Genomic DNA, 27,990 nt, shown 5'->3' with positions numbered 1-27,990 from the left:
CTACACTAAATCTCATCATAAACGCTGGTTTTCAGTAAGAGCATACCTACACCACCTGGAGCTTTTTCAAAAACTTTCTCGAGAGGGTTTACTTCTTCATTGCTGTGAACCAGCACACTGATCTTCCCTTTACCCTTCACCTCAATTGCTCTCCGCATGCCATCCATGTGCTCATTAAGTCTCACCTCCACTTCGTTCTCTTCCACCGAAGCTATCGTGTATTTATGGGCACCTCTAATAATACACCTACATAGTTTTTCATGTTGATTCTTCTCCGATTCCGCCAACATACTCATACTTTGTTGTAATTTGCGAAATCAAAGCCGCCTTCGTGTCTTTCCTAATTTCTTCATCTCGCCATCAAGATTCACCAGCTTTGGAAGGTATTTCCGGGTCCTTCCTCCCTTTGTGAACCTTTTGCTCTGCTTTGTACCTGGGATCTCTTGAAGCTCAAGAGTTGATTTCTTCTTGATGTTGTAGTCAGATAAGGTCCTTCCATCATCTTCAAGCTGCTTCTCAGAAAATGGCAGCCTTGATTTATCTGGTGAGATCCCCACTTTATCCTGGATTTTGGCCTTGACGTTGCCAATGGTGTCCAAGCTATCAACTTCCAGGGCAATGGCTTTTCCAGTCGAATCTTCACAAAGATCTGCATGCCACCTCGAAGTCGGAGCACCAAGCGAAGGGCTGACTCCTCCTGAATGTTGTAAGCAGCAAGGGTGCGTTCATCTCCAAGCTGCTTCCCAGAAAAGATGAGTATCTGTTGGCCAGGGGAAATGCCTTCCTGATGCCGTATCTTAGCTTTGACACATTCAATGGCGTCTGAGCTTTCCACCTCAAGGATTATATTCTTGCGAGAGAGAGTCTTCACGAAGATCTTGTTAAGATAAATAATTCAAGAAACACAAGTTCACAATTCAACTAACATATGGTTCAAGAAACACAAGATCAGGAAATGAAGCCTTTTGATAAAATGTGGATGGAATGGTCATAACATAAACAGCACAACAAACACCAAGAAGAAAAAACTTGTAGTAAAATCGTTCGACCTTGTTAAGAGCTTGGACAGCTGCAAATCTTAGCCCTGGCTTGTAAGAGCTCGAAAGGAGCTGGAGAGCAGTAACTGCTGGAGTAGATTCAAGGCTTGTGACATTGCTAAGCTCTGTAATTGCTCTGGAAGCCTCAAATATCACCATCTCTGCCTTGTGGTGCAGGCAGCTCTCAATTATCACACCTTCCGCCATTGATGAGGTTGGTGAGTTTGATAAATGGAATTAGAGAAGGGAGAGAAGAGAGAGAGAGTAGAATAAATAAGCCTCTTGAAAATGCATGCAAACGGGGTGCTCCTATTTTGCAGGGGAATGATTAGTAGTGACAGTTGTCACAGTAATTTAGAGAAAAGAAGAAGAAGATTCTCTCTAACTGCCTGCCAGAAAAGGGAGAATTAAATCAAGAAAGAAGAAATGTTTTGGGCTGCGATATTGGACCAGCTCGAAATGAAAACGTGGTGCCTCCGTTGAGGGTTTGTGACAGCCCTGAATGTTAGCGATGTTCATTGTTCCTCCTGTTGGAAAAGACTATTTGACCACAACATCAAGAAGAAATCGACTCTTGAGCTTCAAGAGATCTCAGGTACAAAGCGGGGCAAAAGGTTAATAAAGGGAGGAAGGATCCAGAAATAACTTCCAAAGCTGGTGAATCTTGATGGCGAGATGAAGGAAAGACATGAAAACAGCTTTGATTTCGCAAATTACAACAAAGTATGTGTATGTTGGCGGAATGGGAGAAGAATCAACATGAAGAACTGTGTAGGCGTATTATTAGAGGTGCCTAGAAATACACAATAGCTTTGGTGGAAGAGAACGAAGTGGAGGTGAGACGTAACGAGGACATGGATGACATGCGGAGAGCAATGAAGGTGAAGGGTAAGGGGAAGATCAATGTGTGGTTCACAGTGATAAAGAAGTAAACTCTTTTGAGAAAATTTTTGAGAAAACTCCAGGTGATGTACGTGTACTCTTACCAAAAACCCGTGTTTATGACGAGATTCAGCATAGAGCTAGGAGGAAGGGTTTCTGCACTTGGAGGGTGTGGAGGGAATCAACTTCGTTGGGGCTTTGGTAGGCATGGCTGTAAATACTGGTATGCCTACCAAATCCCCAACGAAGTTGATTCCCTCCACACCCTCCAAGTGCAGAAGCCCTTCCACCTAACTCTACACTAAATCTCATCATAAACGCTGGTTTTCAGTAAGAGCATACCTACACCACCTGGAGCTTTTTCAAAAACTTTCTCGAGAGGGTTTACTTCTTCATTGCTGTGAACCAGCACACTGATCTTCCCTTTACCCTTCACCTCAATTGCTCTCCGCATGCCATCCATGTGCTCATTAAGTCTCACCTCCACTTCGTTCTCTTCCACCGAAGCTATCGTGTATTTATGGGCACCTCTAATAATACACCTACATAGTTTTTCATGTTGATTCTTCTCCGATTCCGCCAACATACTCATACTTTGTTGTAATTTGCGAAATCAAAGCCGCCTTCGTGTCTTTCCTAATTTCTTCATCTCGCCATCAAGATTCACCAGCTTTGGAAGGTATTTCCGGGTCCTTCCTCCCTTTGTGAACCTTTTGCTCTGCTTTGTACCTGGGATCTCTTGAAGCTCAAGAGTTGATTTCTTCTTGATGTTGTAGTCAGATAAGGTCCTTCCATCATCTTCAAGCTGCTTCTCAGAAAATGGCAGCCTTGATTTATCTGGTGAGATCCCCACTTTATCCTGGATTTTGGCCTTGACGTTGCCAATGGTGTCCAAGCTATCAACTTCCAGGGCAATGGCTTTTCCAGTCGAATCTTCACAAAGATCTGCATGCCACCTCGAAGTCGGAGCACCAAGCGAAGGGCTGACTCCTCCTGAATGTTGTAAGCAGCAAGGGTGCGTTCATCTCCAAGCTGCTTCCCAGAAAAGATGAGTATCTGTTGGCCAGGGGAAATGCCTTCCTGATGCCGTATCTTAGCTTTGACACATTCAATGGCGTCTGAGCTTTCCACCTCAAGGATTATATTCTTGCGAGAGAGAGTCTTCACGAAGATCTTGTTAAGATAAATAATTCAAGAAACACAAGTTCACAATTCAACTAACATATGGTTCAAGAAACACAAGATCAGGAAATGAAGCCTTTTGATAAAATGTGGATGGAATGGTCATAACATAAACAGCACAACAAACACCAAGAAGAAAAAACTTGTAGTAAAATCGTTCGACCTTGTTAAGAGCTTGGACAGCTGCAAATCTTAGCCCTGGCTTGTAAGAGCTCGAAAGGAGCTGGAGAGCAGTAACTGCTGGAGTAGATTCAAGGCTTGTGACATTGCTAAGCTCTGTAATTGCTCTGGAAGCCTCAAATATCACCATCTCTGCCTTGTGGTGCAGGCAGCTCTCAATTATCACACCTTCCGCCATTGATGAGGTTGGTGAGTTTGATAAATGGAATTAGAGAAGGGAGAGAAGAGAGAGAGAGTAGAATAAATAAGCCTCTTGAAAATGCATGCAAACGGGGTGCTCCTATTTTGCAGGGGAATGATTAGTAGTGACAGTTGTCACAGTAATTTAGAGAAAAGAAGAAGAAGATTCTCTCTAACTGCCTGCCAGAAAAGGGAGAATTAAATCAAGAAAGAAGAAATGTTTTGGGCTGCGATATTGGACCAGCTCGAAATGAAAACGTGGTGCCTCCGTTGAGGGTTTGTGACAGCCCTGAATGTTAGCGATGTTCATTGTTCCTCCTGTTGGAAAAGACTATTTGACCACAACATCAAGAAGAAATCGACTCTTGAGCTTCAAGAGATCTCAGGTACAAAGCGGGGCAAAAGGTTAATAAAGGGAGGAAGGATCCAGAAATAACTTCCAAAGCTGGTGAATCTTGATGGCGAGATGAAGGAAAGACATGAAAACAGCTTTGATTTCGCAAATTACAACAAAGTATGTGTATGTTGGCGGAATGGGAGAAGAATCAACATGAAGAACTGTGTAGGCGTATTATTAGAGGTGCCTAGAAATACACAATAGCTTTGGTGGAAGAGAACGAAGTGGAGGTGAGACGTAACGAGGACATGGATGACATGCGGAGAGCAATGAAGGTGAAGGGTAAGGGGAAGATCAATGTGTGGTTCACAGTGATAAAGAAGTAAACTCTTTTGAGAAAATTTTTGAGAAAACTCCAGGTGATGTACGTGTACTCTTACCAAAAACCCGCGTTTATGACGAGATTCAGCATAGAGCTAGGAGGAAGGGTTTCTGCACTTGGAGGGTGTGGAGGGAATCAACTTCGTTGGGGCTTTGGTAGGCGTGGCTGTAAATACTGGTATGCCTACCAAATCCCCAACGAAGTTGATTCCCTCCACACCCTCCAAGTGCAGAAGCCCTTCCACCTAACTCTACACTAAATCTCATCATAAACGCTGGTTTTCAGTAAGAGCATACCTACACCACCTGGAGCTTTTTCAAAAACTTTCTCGAGAGGGTTTACTTCTTCATTGCTGTGAACCAGCACACTGATCTTCCCTTTACCCTTCACCTCAATTGCTCTCCGCATGCCATCCATGTGCTCATTAAGTCTCACCTCCACTTCGTTCTCTTCCACCGAAGCTATCGTGTATTTATGGGCACCTCTAATAATACACCTACATAGTTTTTCATGTTGATTCTTCTCCGATTCCGCCAACATACTCATACTTTGTTGTAATTTGCGAAATCAAAGCCGCCTTCGTGTCTTTCCTAATTTCTTCATCTCGCCATCAAGATTCACCAGCTTTGGAAGGTATTTCCGGGTCCTTCCTCCCTTTGTGAACCTTTTGCTCTGCTTTGTACCTGGGATCTCTTGAAGCTCAAGAGTTGATTTCTTCTTGATGTTGTAGTCATATAAGGTCCTTCCATCATCTTCAAGCTGCTTCTCAGAAAATGGCAGCCTTGATTTATCTGGTGAGATCCCCACTTTATCCTGGATTTTGGCCTTGACGTTGCCAATGGTGTCCAAGCTATCAACTTCCAGGGCAATGGCTTTTCCAGTCGAATCTTCACAAAGATCTGCATGCCACCTCGAAGTCGGAGCACCAAGCGAAGGGCTGACTCCTCCTGAATGTTGTAAGCAGCAAGGGTGCGTTCATCTCCAAGCTGCTTCCCAGAAAAGATGAGTATCTGTTGGCCAGGGGAAATGCCTTCCTGATGCCGTATCTTAGCTTTGACACATTCAATGGCGTCTGAGCTTTCCACCTCAAGGATTATATTCTTGCGAGAGAGAGTCTTCACGAAGATCTTGTTAAGATAAATAATTCAAGAAACACAAGTTCACAATTCAACTAACATATGGTTCAAGAAACACAAGATCAGGAAATGAAGCCTTTTGATAAAATGTGGATGGAATGGTCATAACATAAACAGCACAACAAACACCAAGAAGAAAAAACTTGTAGTAAAATCGTTCGACCTTGTTAAGAGCTTGGACAGCTGCAAATCTTAGCCCTGGCTTGTAAGAGCTCGAAAGGAGCTGGAGAGCAGTAACTGCTGGAGTAGATTCAAGGCTTGTGACATTGCTAAGCTCTGTAATTGCTCTGGAAGCCTCAAATATCACCATCTCTGCCTTGTGGTGCAGGCAGCTCTCAATTATCACACCTTCCGCCATTGATGAGGTTGGTGAGTTTGATAAATGGAATTAGAGAAGGGAGAGAAGAGAGAGAGAGTAGAATAAATAAGCCTCTTGAAAATGCATGCAAACGGGGTGCTCCTATTTTGCAGGGGAATGATTAGTAGTGACAGTTGTCACAGTAATTTAGAGAAAAGAAGAAGAAGATTCTCTCTAACTGCCTGCCAGAAAAGGGAGAATTAAATCAAGAAAGAAGAAATGTTTTGGGCTGCGATATTGGACCAGCTCGAAATGAAAACGTGGTGCCTCCGTTGAGGGTTTGTGACAGCCCTGAATGTTAGCGATGTTCATTGTTCCTCCTGTTGGAAAAGACTATTTGACCACAACATCAAGAAGAAATCGACTCTTGAGCTTCAAGAGATCTCAGGTACAAAGCGGGGCAAAAGGTTAATAAAGGGAGGAAGGATCCAGAAATAACTTCCAAAGCTGGTGAATCTTGATGGCGAGATGAAGGAAAGACATGAAAACAGCTTTGATTTCGCAAATTACAACAAAGTATGTGTATGTTGGCGGAATGGGAGAAGAATCAACATGAAGAACTGTGTAGGCGTATTATTAGAGGTGCCTAGAAATACACAATAGCTTTGGTGGAAGAGAACGAAGTGGAGGTGAGACGTAACGAGGACATGGATGACATGCGGAGAGCAATGAAGGTGAAGGGTAAGGGGAAGATCAATGTGTGGTTCACAGTGATAAAGAAGTAAACTCTTTTGAGAAAATTTTTGAGAAAACTCCAGGTGATGTACGTGTACTCTTACCAAAAACCCGCGTTTATGACGAGATTCAGCATAGAGCTAGGAGGAAGGGTTTCTGCACTTGGAGGGTGTGGAGGGAATCAACTTCGTTGGGGCTTTGGTAGGCGTGGCTGTAAATACTGGTATGCCTACCAAATCCCCAACGAAGTTGATTCCCTCCACACCCTCCAAGTGCAGAAGCCCTTCCACCTAACTCTACACTAAATCTCATCATAAACGCTGGTTTTCAGTAAGAGCATACCTACACCACCTGGAGCTTTTTCAAAAACTTTCTCGAGAGGGTTTACTTCTTCATTGCTGTGAACCAGCACACTGATCTTCCCTTTACCCTTCACCTCAATTGCTCTCCGCATGCCATCCATGTGCTCATTAAGTCTCACCTCCACTTCGTTCTCTTCCACCGAAGCTATCGTGTATTTATGGGCACCTCTAATAATACACCTACATAGTTTTTCATGTTGATTCTTCTCCGATTCCGCCAACATACTCATACTTTGTTGTAATTTGCGAAATCAAAGCCGCCTTCGTGTCTTTCCTAATTTCTTCATCTCGCCATCAAGATTCACCAGCTTTGGAAGGTATTTCCGGGTCCTTCCTCCCTTTGTGAACCTTTTGCTCTGCTTTGTACCTGGGATCTCTTGAAGCTCAAGAGTTGATTTCTTCTTGATGTTGTAGTCATATAAGGTCCTTCCATCATCTTCAAGCTGCTTCTCAGAAAATGGCAGCCTTGATTTATCTGGTGAGATCCCCACTTTATCCTGGATTTTGGCCTTGACGTTGCCAATGGTGTCCAAGCTATCAACTTCCAGGGCAATGGCTTTTCCAGTCGAATCTTCACAAAGATCTGCATGCCACCTCGAAGTCGGAGCACCAAGCGAAGGGCTGACTCCTCCTGAATGTTGTAAGCAGCAAGGGTGCGTTCATCTCCAAGCTGCTTCCCAGAAAAGATGAGTATCTGTTGGCCAGGGGAAATGCCTTCCTGATGCCGTATCTTAGCTTTGACACATTCAATGGCGTCTGAGCTTTCCACCTCAAGGATTATATTCTTGCGAGAGAGAGTCTTCACGAAGATCTTGTTAAGATAAATAATTCAAGAAACACAAGTTCACAATTCAACTAACATATGGTTCAAGAAACACAAGATCAGGAAATGAAGCCTTTTGATAAAATGTGGATGGAATGGTCATAACATAAACAGCACAACAAACACCAAGAAGAAAAAACTTGTAGTAAAATCGTTCGACCTTGTTAAGAGCTTGGACAGCTGCAAATCTTAGCCCTGGCTTGTAAGAGCTCGAAAGGAGCTGGAGAGCAGTAACTGCTGGAGTAGATTCAAGGCTTGTGACATTGCTAAGCTCTGTAATTGCTCTGGAAGCCTCAAATATCACCATCTCTGCCTTGTGGTGCAGGCAGCTCTCAATTATCACACCTTCCGCCATTGATGAGGTTGGTGAGTTTGATAAATGGAATTAGAGAAGGGAGAGAAGAGAGAGAGAGTAGAATAAATAAGCCTCTTGAAAATGCATGCAAACGGGGTGCTCCTATTTTGCAGGGGAATGATTAGTAGTGACAGTTGTCACAGTAATTTAGAGAAAAGAAGAAGAAGATTCTCTCTAACTGCCTGCCAGAAAAGGGAGAATTAAATCAAGAAAGAAGAAATGTTTTGGGCTGCGATATTGGACCAGCTCGAAATGAAAACGTGGTGCCTCCGTTGAGGGTTTGTGACAGCCCTGAATGTTAGCGATGTTCATTGTTCCTCCTGTTGGAAAAGACTATTTGACCACAACATCAAGAAGAAATCGACTCTTGAGCTTCAAGAGATCTCAGGTACAAAGCGGGGCAAAAGGTTAATAAAGGGAGGAAGGATCCAGAAATAACTTCCAAAGCTGGTGAATCTTGATGGCGAGATGAAGGAAAGACATGAAAACAGCTTTGATTTCGCAAATTACAACAAAGTATGTGTATGTTGGCGGAATGGGAGAAGAATCAACATGAAGAACTGTGTAGGCGTATTATTAGAGGTGCCTAGAAATACACAATAGCTTTGGTGGAAGAGAACGAAGTGGAGGTGAGACGTAACGAGGACATGGATGACATGCGGAGAGCAATGAAGGTGAAGGGTAAGGGGAAGATCAATGTGTGGTTCACAGTGATAAAGAAGTAAACTCTTTTGAGAAAATTTTTGAGAAAACTCCAGGTGATGTACGTGTACTCTTACCAAAAACCCGCGTTTATGACGAGATTCAGCATAGAGCTAGGAGGAAGGGTTTCTGCACTTGGAGGGTGTGGAGGGAATCAACTTCGTTGGGGCTTTGGTAGGCGTGGCTGTAAATACTGGTATGCCTACCAAATCCCCAACGAAGTTGATTCCCTCCACACCCTCCAAGTGCAGAAGCCCTTCCACCTAACTCTACACTAAATCTCATCATAAACGCTGGTTTTCAGTAAGAGCATACCTACACCACCTGGAGCTTTTTCAAAAACTTTCTCGAGAGGGTTTACTTCTTCATTGCTGTGAACCAGCACACTGATCTTCCCTTTACCCTTCACCTCAATTGCTCTCCGCATGCCATCCATGTGCTCATTAAGTCTCACCTCCACTTCGTTCTCTTCCACCGAAGCTATCGTGTATTTATGGGCACCTCTAATAATACACCTACATAGTTTTTCATGTTGATTCTTCTCCGATTCCGCCAACATACTCATACTTTGTTGTAATTTGCGAAATCAAAGCCGCCTTCGTGTCTTTCCTAATTTCTTCATCTCGCCATCAAGATTCACCAGCTTTGGAAGGTATTTCCGGGTCCTTCCTCCCTTTGTGAACCTTTTGCTCTGCTTTGTACCTGGGATCTCTTGAAGCTCAAGAGTTGATTTCTTCTTGATGTTGTAGTCATATAAGGTCCTTCCATCATCTTCAAGCTGCTTCTCAGAAAATGGCAGCCTTGATTTATCTGGTGAGATCCCCACTTTATCCTGGATTTTGGCCTTGACGTTGCCAATGGTGTCCAAGCTATCAACTTCCAGGGCAATGGCTTTTCCAGTCGAATCTTCACAAAGATCTGCATGCCACCTCGAAGTCGGAGCACCAAGCGAAGGGCTGACTCCTCCTGAATGTTGTAAGCAGCAAGGGTGCGTTCATCTCCAAGCTGCTTCCCAGAAAAGATGAGTATCTGTTGGCCAGGGGAAATGCCTTCCTGATGCCGTATCTTAGCTTTGACACATTCAATGGCGTCTGAGCTTTCCACCTCAAGGATTATATTCTTGCGAGAGAGAGTCTTCACGAAGATCTTGTTAAGATAAATAATTCAAGAAACACAAGTTCACAATTCAACTAACATATGGTTCAAGAAACACAAGATCAGGAAATGAAGCCTTTTGATAAAATGTGGATGGAATGGTCATAACATAAACAGCACAACAAACACCAAGAAGAAAAAACTTGTAGTAAAATCGTTCGACCTTGTTAAGAGCTTGGACAGCTGCAAATCTTAGCCCTGGCTTGTAAGAGCTCGAAAGGAGCTGGAGAGCAGTAACTGCTGGAGTAGATTCAAGGCTTGTGACATTGCTAAGCTCTGTAATTGCTCTGGAAGCCTCAAATATCACCATCTCTGCCTTGTGGTGCAGGCAGCTCTCAATTATCACACCTTCCGCCATTGATGAGGTTGGTGAGTTTGATAAATGGAATTAGAGAAGGGAGAGAAGAGAGAGAGAGTAGAATAAATAAGCCTCTTGAAAATGCATGCAAACGGGGTGCTCCTATTTTGCAGGGGAATGATTAGTAGTGACAGTTGTCACAGTAATTTAGAGAAAAGAAGAAGAAGATTCTCTCTAACTGCCTGCCAGAAAAGGGAGAATTAAATCAAGAAAGAAGAAATGTTTTGGGCTGCGATATTGGACCAGCTCGAAATGAAAACGTGGTGCCTCCGTTGAGGGTTTGTGACAGCCCTGAATGTTAGCGATGTTCATTGTTCCTCCTGTTGGAAAAGACTATTTGACCACAACATCAAGAAGAAATCGACTCTTGAGCTTCAAGAGATCTCAGGTACAAAGCGGGGCAAAAGGTTAATAAAGGGAGGAAGGATCCAGAAATAACTTCCAAAGCTGGTGAATCTTGATGGCGAGATGAAGGAAAGACATGAAAACAGCTTTGATTTCGCAAATTACAACAAAGTATGTGTATGTTGGCGGAATGGGAGAAGAATCAACATGAAGAACTGTGTAGGCGTATTATTAGAGGTGCCTAGAAATACACAATAGCTTTGGTGGAAGAGAACGAAGTGGAGGTGAGACGTAACGAGGACATGGATGACATGCGGAGAGCAATGAAGGTGAAGGGTAAGGGGAAGATCAATGTGTGGTTCACAGTGATAAAGAAGTAAACTCTTTTGAGAAAATTTTTGAGAAAACTCCAGGTGATGTACGTGTACTCTTACCAAAAACCCGCGTTTATGACGAGATGCAGCATAGAGCTAGGAGGAAGGGTTTCTGCACTTGGAGGGTGTGGAGGGAATCAACTTCGTTGGGGCTTTGGTAGGCGTGGCTGTAAATACTGGTATGCCTACCAAATCCCCAACGAAGTTGATTCCCTCCACACCCTCCAAGTGCAGAAGCCCTTCCACCTAACTCTACACTAAATCTCATCATAAACGCTGGTTTTCAGTAAGAGCATACCTACACCACCTGGAGCTTTTTCAAAAACTTTCTCGAGAGGGTTTACTTCTTCATTGCTGTGAACCAGCACACTGATCTTCCCTTTACCCTTCACCTCAATTGCTCTCCGCATGCCATCCATGTGCTCATTAAGTCTCACCTCCACTTCGTTCTCTTCCACCGAAGCTATCGTGTATTTATGGGCACCTCTAATAATACACCTACATAGTTTTTCATGTTGATTCTTCTCCGATTCCGCCAACATACTCATACTTTGTTGTAATTTGCGAAATCAAAGCCGCCTTCGTGTCTTTCCTAATTTCTTCATCTCGCCATCAAGATTCACCAGCTTTGGAAGGTATTTCCGGGTCCTTCCTCCCTTTGTGAACCTTTTGCTCTGCTTTGTACCTGGGATCTCTTGAAGCTCAAGAGTTGATTTCTTCTTGATGTTGTAGTCATATAAGGTCCTTCCATCATCTTCAAGCTGCTTCTCAGAAAATGGCAGCCTTGATTTATCTGGTGAGATCCCCACTTTATCCTGGATTTTGGCCTTGACGTTGCCAATGGTGTCCAAGCTATCAACTTCCAGGGCAATGGCTTTTCCAGTCGAATCTTCACAAAGATCTGCATGCCACCTCGAAGTCGGAGCACCAAGCGAAGGGCTGACTCCTCCTGAATGTTGTAAGCAGCAAGGGTGCGTTCATCTCCAAGCTGCTTCCCAGAAAAGATGAGTATCTGTTGGCCAGGGGAAATGCCTTCCTGATGCCGTATCTTAGCTTTGACACATTCAATGGCGTCTGAGCTTTCCACCTCAAGGATTATATTCTTGCGAGAGAGAGTCTTCACGAAGATCTTGTTAAGATAAATAATTCAAGAAACACAAGTTCACAATTCAACTAACATATGGTTCAAGAAACACAAGATCAGGAAATGAAGCCTTTTGATAAAATGTGGATGGAATGGTCATAACATAAACAGCACAACAAACACCAAGAAGAAAAAACTTGTAGTAAAATCGTTCGACCTTGTTAAGAGCTTGGACAGCTGCAAATCTTAGCCCTGGCTTGTAAGAGCTCGAAAGGAGCTGGAGAGCAGTAACTGCTGGAGTAGATTCAAGGCTTGTGACATTGCTAAGCTCTGTAATTGCTCTGGAAGCCTCAAATATCACCATCTCTGCCTTGTGGTGCAGGCAGCTCTCAATTATCACACCTTCCGCCATTGATGAGGTTGGTGAGTTTGATAAATGGAATTAGAGAAGGGAGAGAAGAGAGAGAGAGTAGAATAAATAAGCCTCTTGAAAATGCATGCAAACGGGGTGCTCCTATTTTGCAGGGGAATGATTAGTAGTGACAGTTGTCACAGTAATTTAGAGAAAAGAAGAAGAAGATTCTCTCTAACTGCCTGCCAGAAAAGGGAGAATTAAATCAAGAAAGAAGAAATGTTTTGGGCTGCGATATTGGACCAGCTCGAAATGAAAACGTGGTGCCTCCGTTGAGGGTTTGTGACAGCCCTGAATGTTAGCGATGTTCATTGTTCCTCCTGTTGGAAAAGACTATTTGACCACAACATCAAGAAGAAATCGACTCTTGAGCTTCAAGAGATCTCAGGTACAAAGCGGGGCAAAAGGTTAATAAAGGGAGGAAGGATCCAGAAATAACTTCCAAAGCTGGTGAATCTTGATGGCGAGATGAAGGAAAGACATGAAAACAGCTTTGATTTCGCAAATTACAACAAAGTATGTGTATGTTGGCGGAATGGGAGAAGAATCAACATGAAGAACTGTGTAGGCGTATTATTAGAGGTGCCTAGAAATACACAATAGCTTTGGTGGAAGAGAACGAAGTGGAGGTGAGACGTAACGAGGACATGGATGACATGCGGAGAGCAATGAAGGTGAAGGGTAAGGGGAAGATCAATGTGTGGTTCACAGTGATAAAGAAGTAAACTCTTTTGAGAAAATTTTTGAGAAAACTCCAGGTGATGTACGTGTACTCTTACCAAAAACCCGCGTTTATGACGAGATGCAGCATAGAGCTAGGAGGAAGGGTTTCTGCACTTGGAGGGTGTGGAGGGAATCAACTTCGTTGGGGCTTTGGTAGGCGTGGCTGTAAATACTGGTATGCCTACCAAATCCCCAACGAAGTTGATTCCCTCCACACCCTCCAAGTGCAGAAGCCCTTCCACCTAACTCTACACTAAATCTCATCATAAACGCTGGTTTTCAGTAAGAGCATACCTACACCACCTGGAGCTTTTTCAAAAACTTTCTCGAGAGGGTTTACTTCTTCATTGCTGTGAACCAGCACACTGATCTTCCCTTTACCCTTCACCTCAATTGCTCTCCGCATGCCATCCATGTGCTCATTAAGTCTCACCTCCACTTCGTTCTCTTCCACCGAAGCTATCGTGTATTTATGGGCACCTCTAATAATACACCTACATAGTTTTTCATGTTGATTCTTCTCCGATTCCGCCAACATACTCATACTTTGTTGTAATTTGCGAAATCAAAGCCGCCTTCGTGTCTTTCCTAATTTCTTCATCTCGCCATCAAGATTCACCAGCTTTGGAAGGTATTTCCGGGTCCTTCCTCCCTTTGTGAACCTTTTGCTCTGCTTTGTACCTGGGATCTCTTGAAGCTCAAGAGTTGATTTCTTCTTGATGTTGTAGTCATATAAGGTCCTTCCATCATCTTCAAGCTGCTTCTCAGAAAATGGCAGCCTTGATTTATCTGGTGAGATCCCCACTTTATCCTGGATTTTGGCCTTGACGTTGCCAATGGTGTCCAAGCTATCAACTTCCAGGGCAATGGCTTTTCCAGTCGAATCTTCACAAAGATCTGCATGCCACCTCGAAGTCGGAGCACCAAGCGAAGGGCTGACTCCTCCTGAATGTTGTAAGCAGCAAGGGTGCGTTCATCTCCAAGCTGCTTCCCAGAAAAGATGAGTATCTGTTGGCCAGGGGAAATGCCTTCCTGATGCCGTATCTTAGCTTTGACACATTCAATGGCGTCTGAGCTTTCCACCTCAAGGATTATATTCTTGCGAGAGAGAGTCTTCACGAAGATCTTGTTAAGATAAATAATTCAAGAAACACAAGTTCACAATTCAACTAACATATGGTTCAAGAAACACAAGATCAGGAAATGAAGCCTTTTTGATAAAATGTGGATGGAATGGTCATAACATAAACAGCACAACAAACACCAAGAAGAAAAAACTTGTAGTAAAATCGTTCGACCTTGTTAAGAGCTTGGACAGCTGCAAATCTTAGCCCTGGCTTGTAAGAGCTCGAAAGGAGCTGGAGAGCAGTAACTGCTGGAGTAGATTCAAGGCTTGTGACATTGCTAAGCTCTGTAATTGCTCTGGAAGCCTCAAATATCACCATCTCTGCCTTGTGGTGCAGGCAGCTCTCAATTATCACACCTTCCGCCATTGATGAGGTTGGTGAGTTTGATAAATGGAATTAGAGAAGGGAGAGAAGAGAGAGAGAGTAGAATAAATAAGCCTCTTGAAAATGCATGCAAACGGGGTGCTCCTATTTTGCAGGGGAATGATTAGTAGTGACAGTTGTCACAGTAATTTAGAGAAAAGAAGAAGAAGATTCTCTCTAACTGCCTGCCAGAAAAGGGAGAATTAAATCAAGAAAGAAGAAATGTTTTGGGCTGCGATATTGGACCAGCTCGAAATGAAAACGTGGTGCCTCCGTTGAGGGTTTGTGACAGCCCTGAATGTTAGCGATGTTCATTGTTCCTCCTGTTGGAAAAGACTATTTGACCACAACATCAAGAAGAAATCGACTCTTGAGCTTCAAGAGATCTCAGGTACAAAGCGGGGCAAAAGGTTAATAAAGGGAGGAAGGATCCAGAAATAACTTCCAAAGCTGGTGAATCTTGATGGCGAGATGAAGGAAAGACATGAAAACAGCTTTGATTTCGCAAATTACAACAAAGTATGTGTATGTTGGCGGAATGGGAGAAGAATCAACATGAAGAACTGTGTAGGCGTATTATTAGAGGTGCCTAGAAATACACAATAGCTTTGGTGGAAGAGAACGAAGTGGAGGTGAGACGTAACGAGGACATGGATGACATGCGGAGAGCAATGAAGGTGAAGGGTAAGGGGAAGATCAATGTGTGGTTCACAGTGATAAAGAAGTAAACTCTTTTGAGAAAATTTTTGAGAAAACTCCAGGTGATGTACGTGTACTCTTACCAAAAACCCGCGTTTATGACGAGATTCAGCATAGAGCTAGGAGGAAGGGTTTCTGCACTTGGAGGGTGTGGAGGGAATCAACTTCGTTGGGGCTTTGGTAGGCGTGGCTGTAAATACTGGTATGCCTACCAAATCCCCAACGAAGTTGATTCCCTCCACACCCTCCAAGTGCAGAAGCCCTTCCACCTAACTCTACACTAAATCTCATCATAAACGCTGGTTTTCAGTAAGAGCATACCTACACCACCTGGAGCTTTTTCAAAAACTTTCTCGAGAGGGTTTACTTCTTCATTGCTGTGAACCAGCACACTGATCTTCCCTTTACCCTTCACCTCAATTGCTCTCCGCATGCCATCCATGTGCTCATTAAGTCTCACCTCCACTTCGTTCTCTTCCACCGAAGCTATCGTGTATTTATGGGCACCTCTAATAATACACCTACATAGTTTTTCATGTTGATTCTTCTCCGATTCCGCCAACATACTCATACTTTGTTGTAATTTGCGAAATCAAAGCCGCCTTCGTGTCTTTCCTAATTTCTTCATCTCGCCATCAAGATTCACCAGCTTTGGAAGGTATTTCCGGGTCCTTCCTCCCTTTGTGAACCTTTTGCTCTGCTTTGTACCTGGGATCTCTTGAAGCTCAAGAGTTGATTTCTTCTTGATGTTGTAGTCATATAAGGTCCTTCCATCATCTTCAAGCTGCTTCTCAGAAAATGGCAGCCTTGATTTATCTGGTGAGATCCCCACTTTATCCTGGATTTTGGCCTTGACGTTGCCAATGGTGTCCAAGCTATCAACTTCCAGGGCAATGGCTTTTCCAGTCGAATCTTCACAAAGATCTGCATGCCACCTCGAAGTCGGAGCACCAAGCGAAGGGCTGACTCCTCCTGAATGTTGTAAGCAGCAAGGGTGCGTTCATCTCCAAGCTGCTTCCCAGAAAAGATGAGTATCTGTTGGCCAGGGGAAATGCCTTCCTGATGCCGTATCTTAGCTTTGACACATTCAATGGCGTCTGAGCTTTCCACCTCAAGGATTATATTCTTGCGAGAGAGAGTCTTCACGAAGATCTTGTTAAGATAAATAATTCAAGAAACACAAGTTCACAATTCAACTAACATATGGTTCAAGAAACACAAGATCAGGAAATGAAGCCTTTTGATAAAATGTGGATGGAATGGTCATAACATAAACAGCACAACAAACACCAAGAAGAAAAAACTTGTAGTAAAATCGTTCGACCTTGTTAAGAGCTTGGACAGCTGCAAATCTTAGCCCTGGCTTGTAAGAGCTCGAAAGGAGCTGGAGAGCAGTAACTGCTGGAGTAGATTCAAGGCTTGTGACATTGCTAAGCTCTGTAATTGCTCTGGAAGCCTCAAATATCACCATCTCTGCCTTGTGGTGCAGGCAGCTCTCAATTATCACACCTTCCGCCATTGATGAGGTTGGTGAGTTTGATAAATGGAATTAGAGAAGGGAGAGAAGAGAGAGAGAGTAGAATAAATAAGCCTCTTGAAAATGCATGCAAACGGGGTGCTCCTATTTTGCAGGGGAATGATTAGTAGTGACAGTTGTCACAGTAATTTAGAGAAAAGAAGAAGAAGATTCTCTCTAACTGCCTGCCAGAAAAGGGAGAATTAAATCAAGAAAGAAGAAATGTTTTGGGCTGCGATATTGGACCAGCTCGAAATGAAAACGTGGTGCCTCCGTTGAGGGTTTGTGACAGCCCTGAATGTTAGCGATGTTCATTGTTCCTCCTGTTGGAAAAGACTATTTGACCACAACATCAAGAAGAAATCGACTCTTGAGCTTCAAGAGATCTCAGGTACAAAGCGGGGCAAAAGGTTAATAAAGGGAGGAAGGATCCAGAAATAACTTCCAAAGCTGGTGAATCTTGATGGCGAGATGAAGGAAAGACATGAAAACAGCTTTGATTTCGCAAATTACAACAAAGTATGTGTATGTTGGCGGAATGGGAGAAGAATCAACATGAAGAACTGTGTAGGCGTATTATTAGAGGTGCCTAGAAATACACAATAGCTTTGGTGGAAGAGAACGAAGTGGAGGTGAGACGTAACGAGGACATGGATGACATGCGGAGAGCAATGAAGGTGAAGGGTAAGGGGAAGATCAATGTGTGGTTCACAGTGATAAAGAAGTAAACTCTTTTGAGAAAATTTTTGAGAAAACTCCAGGTGATGTACGTGTACTCTTACCAAAAACCCGCGTTTATGACGAGATTCAGCATAGAGCTAGGAGGAAGGGTTTCTGCACTTGGAGGGTGTGGAGGGAATCAACTTCGTTGGGGCTTTGGTAGGCGTGGCTGTAAATACTGGTATGCCTACCAAATCCCCAACGAAGTTGATTCCCTCCACACCCTCCAAGTGCAGAAGCCCTTCCACCTAACTCTACACTAAATCTCATCATAAACGCTGGTTTTCAGTAAGAGCATACCTACACCACCTGGAGCTTTTTCAAAAACTTTCTCGAGAGGGTTTACTTCTTCATTGCTGTGAACCAGCACACTGATCTTCCCTTTACCCTTCACCTCAATTGCTCTCCGCATGCCATCCATGTGCTCATTAAGTCTCACCTCCACTTCGTTCTCTTCCACCGAAGCTATCGTGTATTTATGGGCACCTCTAATAATACACCTACATAGTTTTTCATGTTGATTCTTCTCCGATTCCGCCAACATACTCATACTTTGTTGTAATTTGCGAAATCAAAGCCGCCTTCGTGTCTTTCCTAATTTCTTCATCTCGCCATCAAGATTCACCAGCTTTGGAAGGTATTTCCGGGTCCTTCCTCCCTTTGTGAACCTTTTGCTCTGCTTTGTACCTGGGATCTCTTGAAGCTCAAGAGTTGATTTCTTCTTGATGTTGTAGTCAGATAAGGTCCTTCCATCATCTTCAAGCTGCTTCTCAGAAAATGGCAGCCTTGATTTATCTGGTGAGATCCCCACTTTATCCTGGATTTTGGCCTTGACGTTGCCAATGGTGTCCAAGCTATCAACTTCCAGGGCAATGGCTTTTCCAGTCGAATCTTCACAAAGATCTGCATGCCACCTCGAAGTCGGAGCACCAAGCGAAGGGCTGACTCCTCCTGAATGTTGTAAGCAGCAAGGGTGCGTTCATCTCCAAGCTGCTTCCCAGAAAAGATGAGTATCTGTTGGCCAGGGGAAATGCCTTCCTGATGCCGTATCTTAGCTTTGACACATTCAATGGCGTCTGAGCTTTCCACCTCAAGGATTATATTCTTGCGAGAGAGAGTCTTCACGAAGATCTTGTTAAGATAAATAATTCAAGAAACACAAGTTCACAATTCAACTAACATATGGTTCAAGAAACACAAGATCAGGAAATGAAGCCTTTTGATAAAATGTGGATGGAATGGTCATAACATAAACAGCACAACAAACACCAAGAAGAAAAAACTTGTAGTAAAATCGTTCGACCTTGTTAAGAGCTTGGACAGCTGCAAATCTTAGCCCTGGCTTGTAAGAGCTCGAAAGGAGCTGGAGAGCAGTAACTGCTGGAGTAGATTCAAGGCTTGTGACATTGCTAAGCTCTGTAATTGCTCTGGAAGCCTCAAATATCACCATCTCTGCCTTGTGGTGCAGGCAGCTCTCAATTATCACACCTTCCGCCATTGATGAGGTTGGTGAGTTTGATAAATGGAATTAGAGAAGGGAGAGAAGAGAGAGAGAGTAGAATAAATAAGCCTCTTGAAAATGCATGCAAACGGGGTGCTCCTATTTTGCAGGGGAATGATTAGTAGTGACAGTTGTCACAGTAATTTAGAGAAAAGAAGAAGAAGATTCTCTCTAACTGCCTGCCAGAAAAGGGAGAATTAAATCAAGAAAGAAGAAATGTTTTGGGCTGCGATATTGGACCAGCTCGAAATGAAAACGTGGTGCCTCCGTTGAGGGTTTGTGACAGCCCTGAATGTTAGCGATGTTCATTGTTCCTCCTGTTGGAAAAGACTATTTGACCACAACATCAAGAAGAAATCGACTCTTGAGCTTCAAGAGATCTCAGGTACAAAGCGGGGCAAAAGGTTAATAAAGGGAGGAAGGATCCAGAAATAACTTCCAAAGCTGGTGAATCTTGATGGCGAGATGAAGGAAAGACATGAAAACAGCTTTGATTTCGCAAATTACAACAAAGTATGTGTATGTTGGCGGAATGGGAGAAGAATCAACATGAAGAACTGTGTAGGCGTATTATTAGAGGTGCCTAGAAATACACAATAGCTTTGGTGGAAGAGAACGAAGTGGAGGTGAGACGTAACGAGGACATGGATGACATGCGGAGAGCAATGAAGGTGAAGGGTAAGGGGAAGATCAATGTGTGGTTCACAGTGATAAAGAAGTAAACTCTTTTGAGAAAATTTTTGAGAAAACTCCAGGTGATGTACGTGTACTCTTACCAAAAACCCGCGTTTATGACGAGATTCAGCATAGAGCTAGGAGGAAGGGTTTCTGCACTTGGAGGGTGTGGAGGGAATCAACTTCGTTGGGGCTTTGGTAGGCGTGGCTGTAAATACTGGTATGCCTACCAAATCCCCAACGAAGTTGATTCCCTCCACACCCTCCAAGTGCAGAAGCCCTTCCACCTAACTCTACACTAAATCTCATCATAAACGCTGGTTTTCAGTAAGAGCATACCTACACCACCTGGAGCTTTTTCAAAAACTTTCTCGAGAGGGTTTACTTCTTCATTGCTGTGAACCAGCACACTGATCTTCCCTTTACCCTTCACCTCAATTGCTCTCCGCATGCCATCCATGTGCTCATTAAGTCTCACCTCCACTTCGTTCTCTTCCACCGAAGCTATCGTGTATTTATGGGCACCTCTAATAATACACCTACATAGTTTTTCATGTTGATTCTTCTCCGATTCCGCCAACATACTCATACTTTGTTGTAATTTGCGAAATCAAAGCCGCCTTCGTGTCTTTCCTAATTTCTTCATCTCGCCATCAAGATTCACCAGCTTTGGAAGGTATTTCCGGGTCCTTCCTCCCTTTGTGAACCTTTTGCTCTGCTTTGTACCTGGGATCTCTTGAAGCTCAAGAGTTGATTTCTTCTTGATGTTGTAGTCATATAAGGTCCTTCCATCATCTTCAAGCTGCTTCTCAGAAAATGGCAGCCTTGATTTATCTGGTGAGATCCCCACTTTATCCTGGATTTTGGCCTTGACGTTGCCAATGGTGTCCAAGCTATCAACTTCCAGGGCAATGGCTTTTCCAGTCGAATCTTCACAAAGATCTGCATGCCACCTCGAAGTCGGAGCACCAAGCGAAGGGCTGACTCCTCCTGAATGTTGTAAGCAGCAAGGGTGCGTTCATCTCCAAGCTGCTTCCCAGAAAAGATGAGTATCTGTTGGCCAGGGGAAATGCCTTCCTGATGCCGTATCTTAGCTTTGACACATTCAATGGCGTCTGAGCTTTCCACCTCAAGGATTATATTCTTGCGAGAGAGAGTCTTCACGAAGATCTTGTTAAGATAAATAATTCAAGAAACACAAGTTCACAATTCAACTAACATATGGTTCAAGAAACACAAGATCAGGAAATGAAGCCTTTTGATAAAATGTGGATGGAATGGTCATAACATAAACAGCACAACAAACACCAAGAAGAAAAAACTTGTAGTAAAATCGTTCGACCTTGTTAAGAGCTTGGACAGCTGCAAATCTTAGCCCTGGCTTGTAAGAGCTCGAAAGGAGCTGGAGAGCAGTAACTGCTGGAGTAGATTCAAGGCTTGTGACATTGCTAAGCTCTGTAATTGCTCTGGAAGCCTCAAATATCACCATCTCTGCCTTGTGGTGCAGGCAGCTCTCAATTATCACACCTTCCGCCATTGATGAGGTTGGTGAGTTTGATAAATGGAATTAGAGAAGGGAGAGAAGAGAGAGAGAGTAGAATAAATAAGCCTCTTGAAAATGCATGCAAACGGGGTGCTCCTATTTTGCAGGGGAATGATTAGTAGTGACAGTTGTCACAGTAATTTAGAGAAAAGAAGAAGAAGATTCTCTCTAACTGCCTGCCAGAAAAGGGAGAATTAAATCAAGAAAGAAGAAATGTTTTGGGCTGCGATATTGGACCAGCTCGAAATGAAAACGTGGTGCCTCCGTTGAGGGTTTGTGACAGCCCTGAATGTTAGCGATGTTCATTGTTCCTCCTGTTGGAAAAGACTATTTGACCACAACATCAAGAAGAAATCGACTCTTGAGCTTCAAGAGATCTCAGGTACAAAGCGGGGCAAAAGGTTAATAAAGGGAGGAAGGATCCAGAAATAACTTCCAAAGCTGGTGAATCTTGATGGCGAGATGAAGGAAAGACATGAAAACAGCTTTGATTTCGCAAATTACAACAAAGTATGTGTATGTTGGCGGAATGGGAGAAGAATCAACATGAAGAACTGTGTAGGCGTATTATTAGAGGTGCCTAGAAATACACAATAGCTTTGGTGGAAGAGAACGAAGTGGAGGTGAGACGTAACGAGGACATGGATGACATGCGGAGAGCAATGAAGGTGAAGGGTAAGGGGAAGATCAATGTGTGGTTCACAGTGATAAAGAAGTAAACTCTTTTGAGAAAATTTTTGAGAAAACTCCAGGTGATGTACGTGTACTCTTACCAAAAACCCGCGTTTATGACGAGATTCAGCATAGAGCTAGGAGGAAGGGTTTCTGCACTTGGAGGGTGTGGAGGGAATCAACTTCGTTGGGGCTTTGGTAGGCGTGGCTGTAAATACTGGTATGCCTACCAAATCCCCAACGAAGTTGATTCCCTCCACACCCTCCAAGTGCAGAAGCCCTTCCACCTAACTCTACACTAAATCTCATCATAAACGCTGGTTTTCAGTAAGAGCATACCTACACCACCTGGAGCTTTTTCAAAAACTTTCTCGAGAGGGTTTACTTCTTCATTGCTGTGAACCAGCACACTGATCTTCCCTTTACCCTTCACCTCAATTGCTCTCCGCATGCCATCCATGTGCTCATTAAGTCTCACCTCCACTTCGTTCTCTTCCACCGAAGCTATCGTGTATTTATGGGCACCTCTAATAATACACCTACATAGTTTTTCATGTTGATTCTTCTCCGATTCCGCCAACATACTCATACTTTGTTGTAATTTGCGAAATCAAAGCCGCCTTCGTGTCTTTCCTAATTTCTTCATCTCGCCATCAAGATTCACCAGCTTTGGAAGGTATTTCCGGGTCCTTCCTCCCTTTGTGAACCTTTTGCTCTGCTTTGTACCTGGGATCTCTTGAAGCTCAAGAGTTGATTTCTTCTTGATGTTGTAGTCATATAAGGTCCTTCCATCATCTTCAAGCTGCTTCTCAGAAAATGGCAGCCTTGATTTATCTGGTGAGATCCCCACTTTATCCTGGATTTTGGCCTTGACGTTGCCAATGGTGTCCAAGCTATCAACTTCCAGGGCAATGGCTTTTCCAGTCGAATCTTCACAAAGATCTGCATGCCACCTCGAAGTCGGAGCACCAAGCGAAGGGCTGACTCCTCCTGAATGTTGTAAGCAGCAAGGGTGCGTTCATCTCCAAGCTGCTTCCCAGAAAAGATGAGTATCTGTTGGCCAGGGGAAATGCCTTCCTGATGCCGTATCTTAGCTTTGACACATTCAATGGCGTCTGAGCTTTCCACCTCAAGGATTATATTCTTGCGAGAGAGAGTCTTCACGAAGATCTTGTTAAGATAAATAATTCAAGAAACACAAGTTCACAATTCAACTAACATATGGTTCAAGAAACACAAGATCAGGAAATGAAGCCTTTTGATAAAATGTGGATGGAATGGTCATAACATAAACAGCACAACAAACACCAAGAAGAAAAAACTTGTAGTAAAATCGTTCGACCTTGTTAAGAGCTTGGACAGCTGCAAATCTTAGCCCTGGCTTGTAAGAGCTCGAAAGGAGCTGGAGAGCAGTAACTGCTGGAGTAGATTCAAGGCTTGTGACATTGCTAAGCTCTGTAATTGCTCTGGAAGCCTCAAATATCACCATCTCTGCCTTGTGGTGCAGGCAGCTCTCAATTATCACACCTTCCGCCATTGATGAGGTTGGTGAGTTTGATAAATGGAATTAGAGAAGGGAGAGAAGAGAGAGAGAGTAGAATAAATAAGCCTCTTGAAAATGCATGCAAACGGGGTGCTCCTATTTTGCAGGGGAATGATTAGTAGTGACAGTTGTCACAGTAATTTAGAGAAAAGAAGAAGAAGATTCTCTCTAACTGCCTGCCAGAAAAGGGAGAATTAAATCAAGAAAGAAGAAATGTTTTGGGCTGCGATATTGGACCAGCTCGAAATGAAAACGTGGTGCCTCCGTTGAGGGTTTGTGACAGCCCTGAATGTTAGCGATGTTCATTGTTCCTCCTGTTGGAAAAGACTATTTGACCACAACATCAAGAAGAAATCGACTCTTGAGCTTCAAGAGATCTCAGGTACAAAGCGGGGCAAAAGGTTAATAAAGGGAGGAAGGATCCAGAAATAACTTCCAAAGCTGGTGAATCTTGATGGCGAGATGAAGGAAAGACATGAAAACAGCTTTGATTTCGCAAATTACAACAAAGTATGTGTATGTTGGCGGAATGGGAGAAGAATCAACATGAAGAACTGTGTAGGCGTATTATTAGAGGTGCCTAGAAATACACAATAGCTTTGGTGGAAGAGAACGAAGTGGAGGTGAGACGTAACGAGGACATGGATGACATGCGGAGAGCAATGAAGGTGAAGGGTAAGGGGAAGATCAATGTGTGGTTCACAGTGATAAAGAAGTAAACTCTTTTGAGAAAATTTTTGAGAAAACTCCAGGTGATGTACGTGTACTCTTACCAAAAACCCGCGTTTATGACGAGATTCAGCATAGAGCTAGGAGGAAGGGTTTCTGCACTTGGAGGGTGTGGAGGGAATCAACTTCGTTGGGGCTTTGGTAGGCGTGGCTGTAAATACTGGTATGCCTACCAAATCCCCAACGAAGTTGATTCCCTCCACACCCTCCAAGTGCAGAAGCCCTTCCACCTAACTCTACACTAAATCTCATCATAAACGCTGGTTTTCAGTAAGAGCATACCTACACCACCTGGAGCTTTTTCAAAAACTTTCTCGAGAGGGTTTACTTCTTCATTGCTGTGAACCAGCACACTGATCTTCCCTTTACCCTTCACCTCAATTGCTCTCCGCATGCCATCCATGTGCTCATTAAGTCTCACCTCCACTTCGTTCTCTTCCACCGAAGCTATCGTGTATTTATGGGCACCTCTAATAATACACCTACATAGTTTTTCATGTTGATTCTTCTCCGATTCCGCCAACATACTCATACTTTGTTGTAATTTGCGAAATCAAAGCCGCCTTCGTGTCTTTCCTAATTTCTTCATCTCGCCATCAAGATTCACCAGCTTTGGAAGGTATTTCCGGGTCCTTCCTCCCTTTGTGAACCTTTTGCTCTGCTTTGTACCTGGGATCTCTTGAAGCTCAAGAGTTGATTTCTTCTTGATGTTGTAGTCATATAAGGTCCTTCCATCATCTTCAAGCTGCTTCTCAGAAAATGGCAGCCTTGATTTATCTGGTGAGATCCCCACTTTATCCTGGATTTTGGCCTTGACGTTGCCAATGGTGTCCAAGCTATCAACTTCCAGGGCAATGGCTTTTCCAGTCGAATCTTCACAAAGATCTGCATGCCACCTCGAAGTCGGAGCACCAAGCGAAGGGCTGACTCCTCCTGAATGTTGTAAGCAGCAAGGGTGCGTTCATCTCCAAGCTGCTTCCCAGAAAAGATGAGTATCTGTTGGCCAGGGGAAATGCCTTCCTGATGCCGTATCTTAGCTTTGACACATTCAATGGCGTCTGAGCTTTCCACCTCAAGGATTATATTCTTGCGAGAGAGAGTCTTCACGAAGATCTTGTTAAGATAAATAATTCAAGAAACACAAGTTCACAATTCAACTAACATATGGTTCAAGAAACACAAGATCAGGAAATGAAGCCTTTTGATAAAATGTGGATGGAATGGTCATAACATAAACAGCACAACAAACACCAAGAAGAAAAAACTTGTAGTAAAATCGTTCGACCTTGTTAAGAGCTTGGACAGCTGCAAATCTTAGCCCTGGCTTGTAAGAGCTCGAAAGGAGCTGGAGAGCAGTAACTGCTGGAGTAGATTCAAGGCTTGTGACATTGCTAAGCTCTGTAATTGCTCTGGAAGCCTCAAATATCACCATCTCTGCCTTGTGGTGCAGGCAGCTCTCAATTATCACACCTTCCGCCATTGATGAGGTTGGTGAGTTTGATAAATGGAATTAGAGAAGGGAGAGAAGAGAGAGAGAGTAGAATAAATAAGCCTCTTGAAAATGCATGCAAACGGGGTGCTCCTATTTTGCAGGGGAATGATTAGTAGTGACAGTTGTCACAGTAATTTAGAGAAAAGAAGAAGAAGATTCTCTCTAACTGCCTGCCAGAAAAGGGAGAATTAAATCAAGAAAGAAGAAATGTTTTGGGCTGCGATATTGGACCAGCTCGAAATGAAAACGTGGTGCCTCCGTTGAGGGTTTGTGACAGCCCTGAATGTTAGCGATGTTCATTGTTCCTCCTGTTGGAAAAGACTATTTGACCACAACATCAAGAAGAAATCGACTCTTGAGCTTCAAGAGATCTCAGGTACAAAGCGGGGCAAAAGGTTAATAAAGGGAGGAAGGATCCAGAAATAACTTCCAAAGCTGGTGAATCTTGATGGCGAGATGAAGGAAAGACATGAAAACAGCTTTGATTTCGCAAATTACAACAAAGTATGTGTATGTTGGCGGAATGGGAGAAGAATCAACATGAAGAACTGTGTAGGCGTATTATTAGAGGTGCCTAGAAATACACAATAGCTTTGGTGGAAGAGAACGAAGTGGAGGTGAGACGTAACGAGGACATGGATGACATGCGGAGAGCAATGAAGGTGAAGGGTAAGGGGAAGATCAATGTGTGGTTCACAGTGATAAAGAAGTAAACTCTTTTGAGAAAATTTTTGAGAAAACTCCAGGTGATGTACGTGTACTCTTACCAAAAACCCGCGTTTATGACGAGATTCAGCATAGAGCTAGGAGGAAGGGTTTCTGCACTTGGAGGGTGTGGAGGGAATCAACTTCGTTGGGGCTTTGGTAGGCGTGGCTGTAAATACTGGTATGCCTACCAAATCCCCAACGAAGTTGATTCCCTCCACACCCTCCAAGTGCAGAAGCCCTTCCACCTAACTCTACACTAAATCTCATCATAAACGCTGGTTTTCAGTAAGAGCATACCTACACCACCTGGAGCTTTTTCAAAAACTTTCTCGAGAGGGTTTACTTCTTCATTGCTGTGAACCAGCACACTGATCTTCCCTTTACCCTTCACCTCAATTGCTCTCCGCATGCCATCCATGTGCTCATTAAGTCTCACCTCCACTTCGTTCTCTTCCACCGAAGCTATCGTGTATTTATGGGCACCTCTAATAATACACCTACATAGTTTTTCATGTTGATTCTTCTCCGATTCCGCCAACATACTCATACTTTGTTGTAATTTGCGAAATCAAAGCCGCCTTCGTGTCTTTCCTAATTTCTTCATCTCGCCATCAAGATTCACCAGCTTTGGAAGGTATTTCCGGGTCCTTCCTCCCTTTGTGAACCTTTTGCTCTGCTTTGTACCTGGGATCTCTTGAAGCTCAAGAGTTGATTTCTTCTTGATGTTGTAGTCAGATAAGGTCCTTCCATCATCTTCAAGCTGCTTCTCAGAAAATGGCAGCCTTGATTTATCTGGTGAGATCCCCACTTTATCCTGGATTTTGGCCTTGACGTTGCCAATGGTGTCCAAGCTATCAACTTCCAGGGCAATGGCTTTTCCAGTCGAATCTTCACAAAGATCTGCATGCCACCTCGAAGTCGGAGCACCAAGCGAAGGGCTGACTCCTCCTGAATGTTGTAAGCAGCAAGGGTGCGTTCATCTCCAAGCTGCTTCCCAGAAAAGATGAGTATCTGTTGGCCAGGGGAAATGCCTTCCTGATGCCGTATCTTAGCTTTGACACATTCAATGGCGTCTGAGCTTTCCACCTCAAGGATTATATTCTTGCGAGAGAGAGTCTTCACGAAGATCTTGTTAAGATAAATAATTCAAGAAACACAAGTTCACAATTCAACTAACATATGGTTCAAGAAACACAAGATCAGGAAATGAAGCCTTTTGATAAAATGTGGATGGAATGGTCATAACATAAACAGCACAACAAACACCAAGAAGAAAAAACTTGTAGTAAAATCGTTCGACCTTGTTAAGAGCTTGGACAGCTGCAAATCTTAGCCCTGGCTTGTAAGAGCTCGAAAGGAGCTGGAGAGCAGTAACTGCTGGAGTAGATTCAAGGCTTGTGACATTGCTAAGCTCTGTAATTGCTCTGGAAGCCTCAAATATCACCATCTCTGCCTTGTGGTGCAGGCAGCTCTCAATTATCACACCTTCCGCCATTGATGAGGTTGGTGAGTTTGATAAATGGAATTAGAGAAGGGAGAGAAGAGAGAGAGAGTAGAATAAATAAGCCTCTTGAAAATGCATGCAAACGGGGTGCTCCTATTTTGCAGGGGAATGATTAGTAGTGACAGTTGTCACAGTAATTTAGAGAAAAGAAGAAGA

At 43.5% G+C, this 27,990-nt stretch overlaps 1 pseudogene; it reads right to left on the bottom strand.

Annotated features, from left to right (window-relative positions):
* Positions 1-5: 5 nt before the first annotated feature.
* On the bottom strand, positions 6-27,455 carry LOC127905263 (uncharacterized; annotated as a pseudogene).
* Between the last annotated feature and the right edge of the window lie 535 nt (positions 27,456-27,990).

The sequence above is a fragment of the Populus trichocarpa genome, chromosome 4 (assembly GCF_000002775.5).
Source record: "Populus trichocarpa isolate Nisqually-1 chromosome 4, P.trichocarpa_v4.1, whole genome shotgun sequence".
Taxonomy (NCBI): domain Eukaryota; kingdom Viridiplantae; phylum Streptophyta; class Magnoliopsida; order Malpighiales; family Salicaceae; genus Populus; species Populus trichocarpa.
This window is presented reverse-complemented; position numbering and strand designations above follow the sequence as displayed.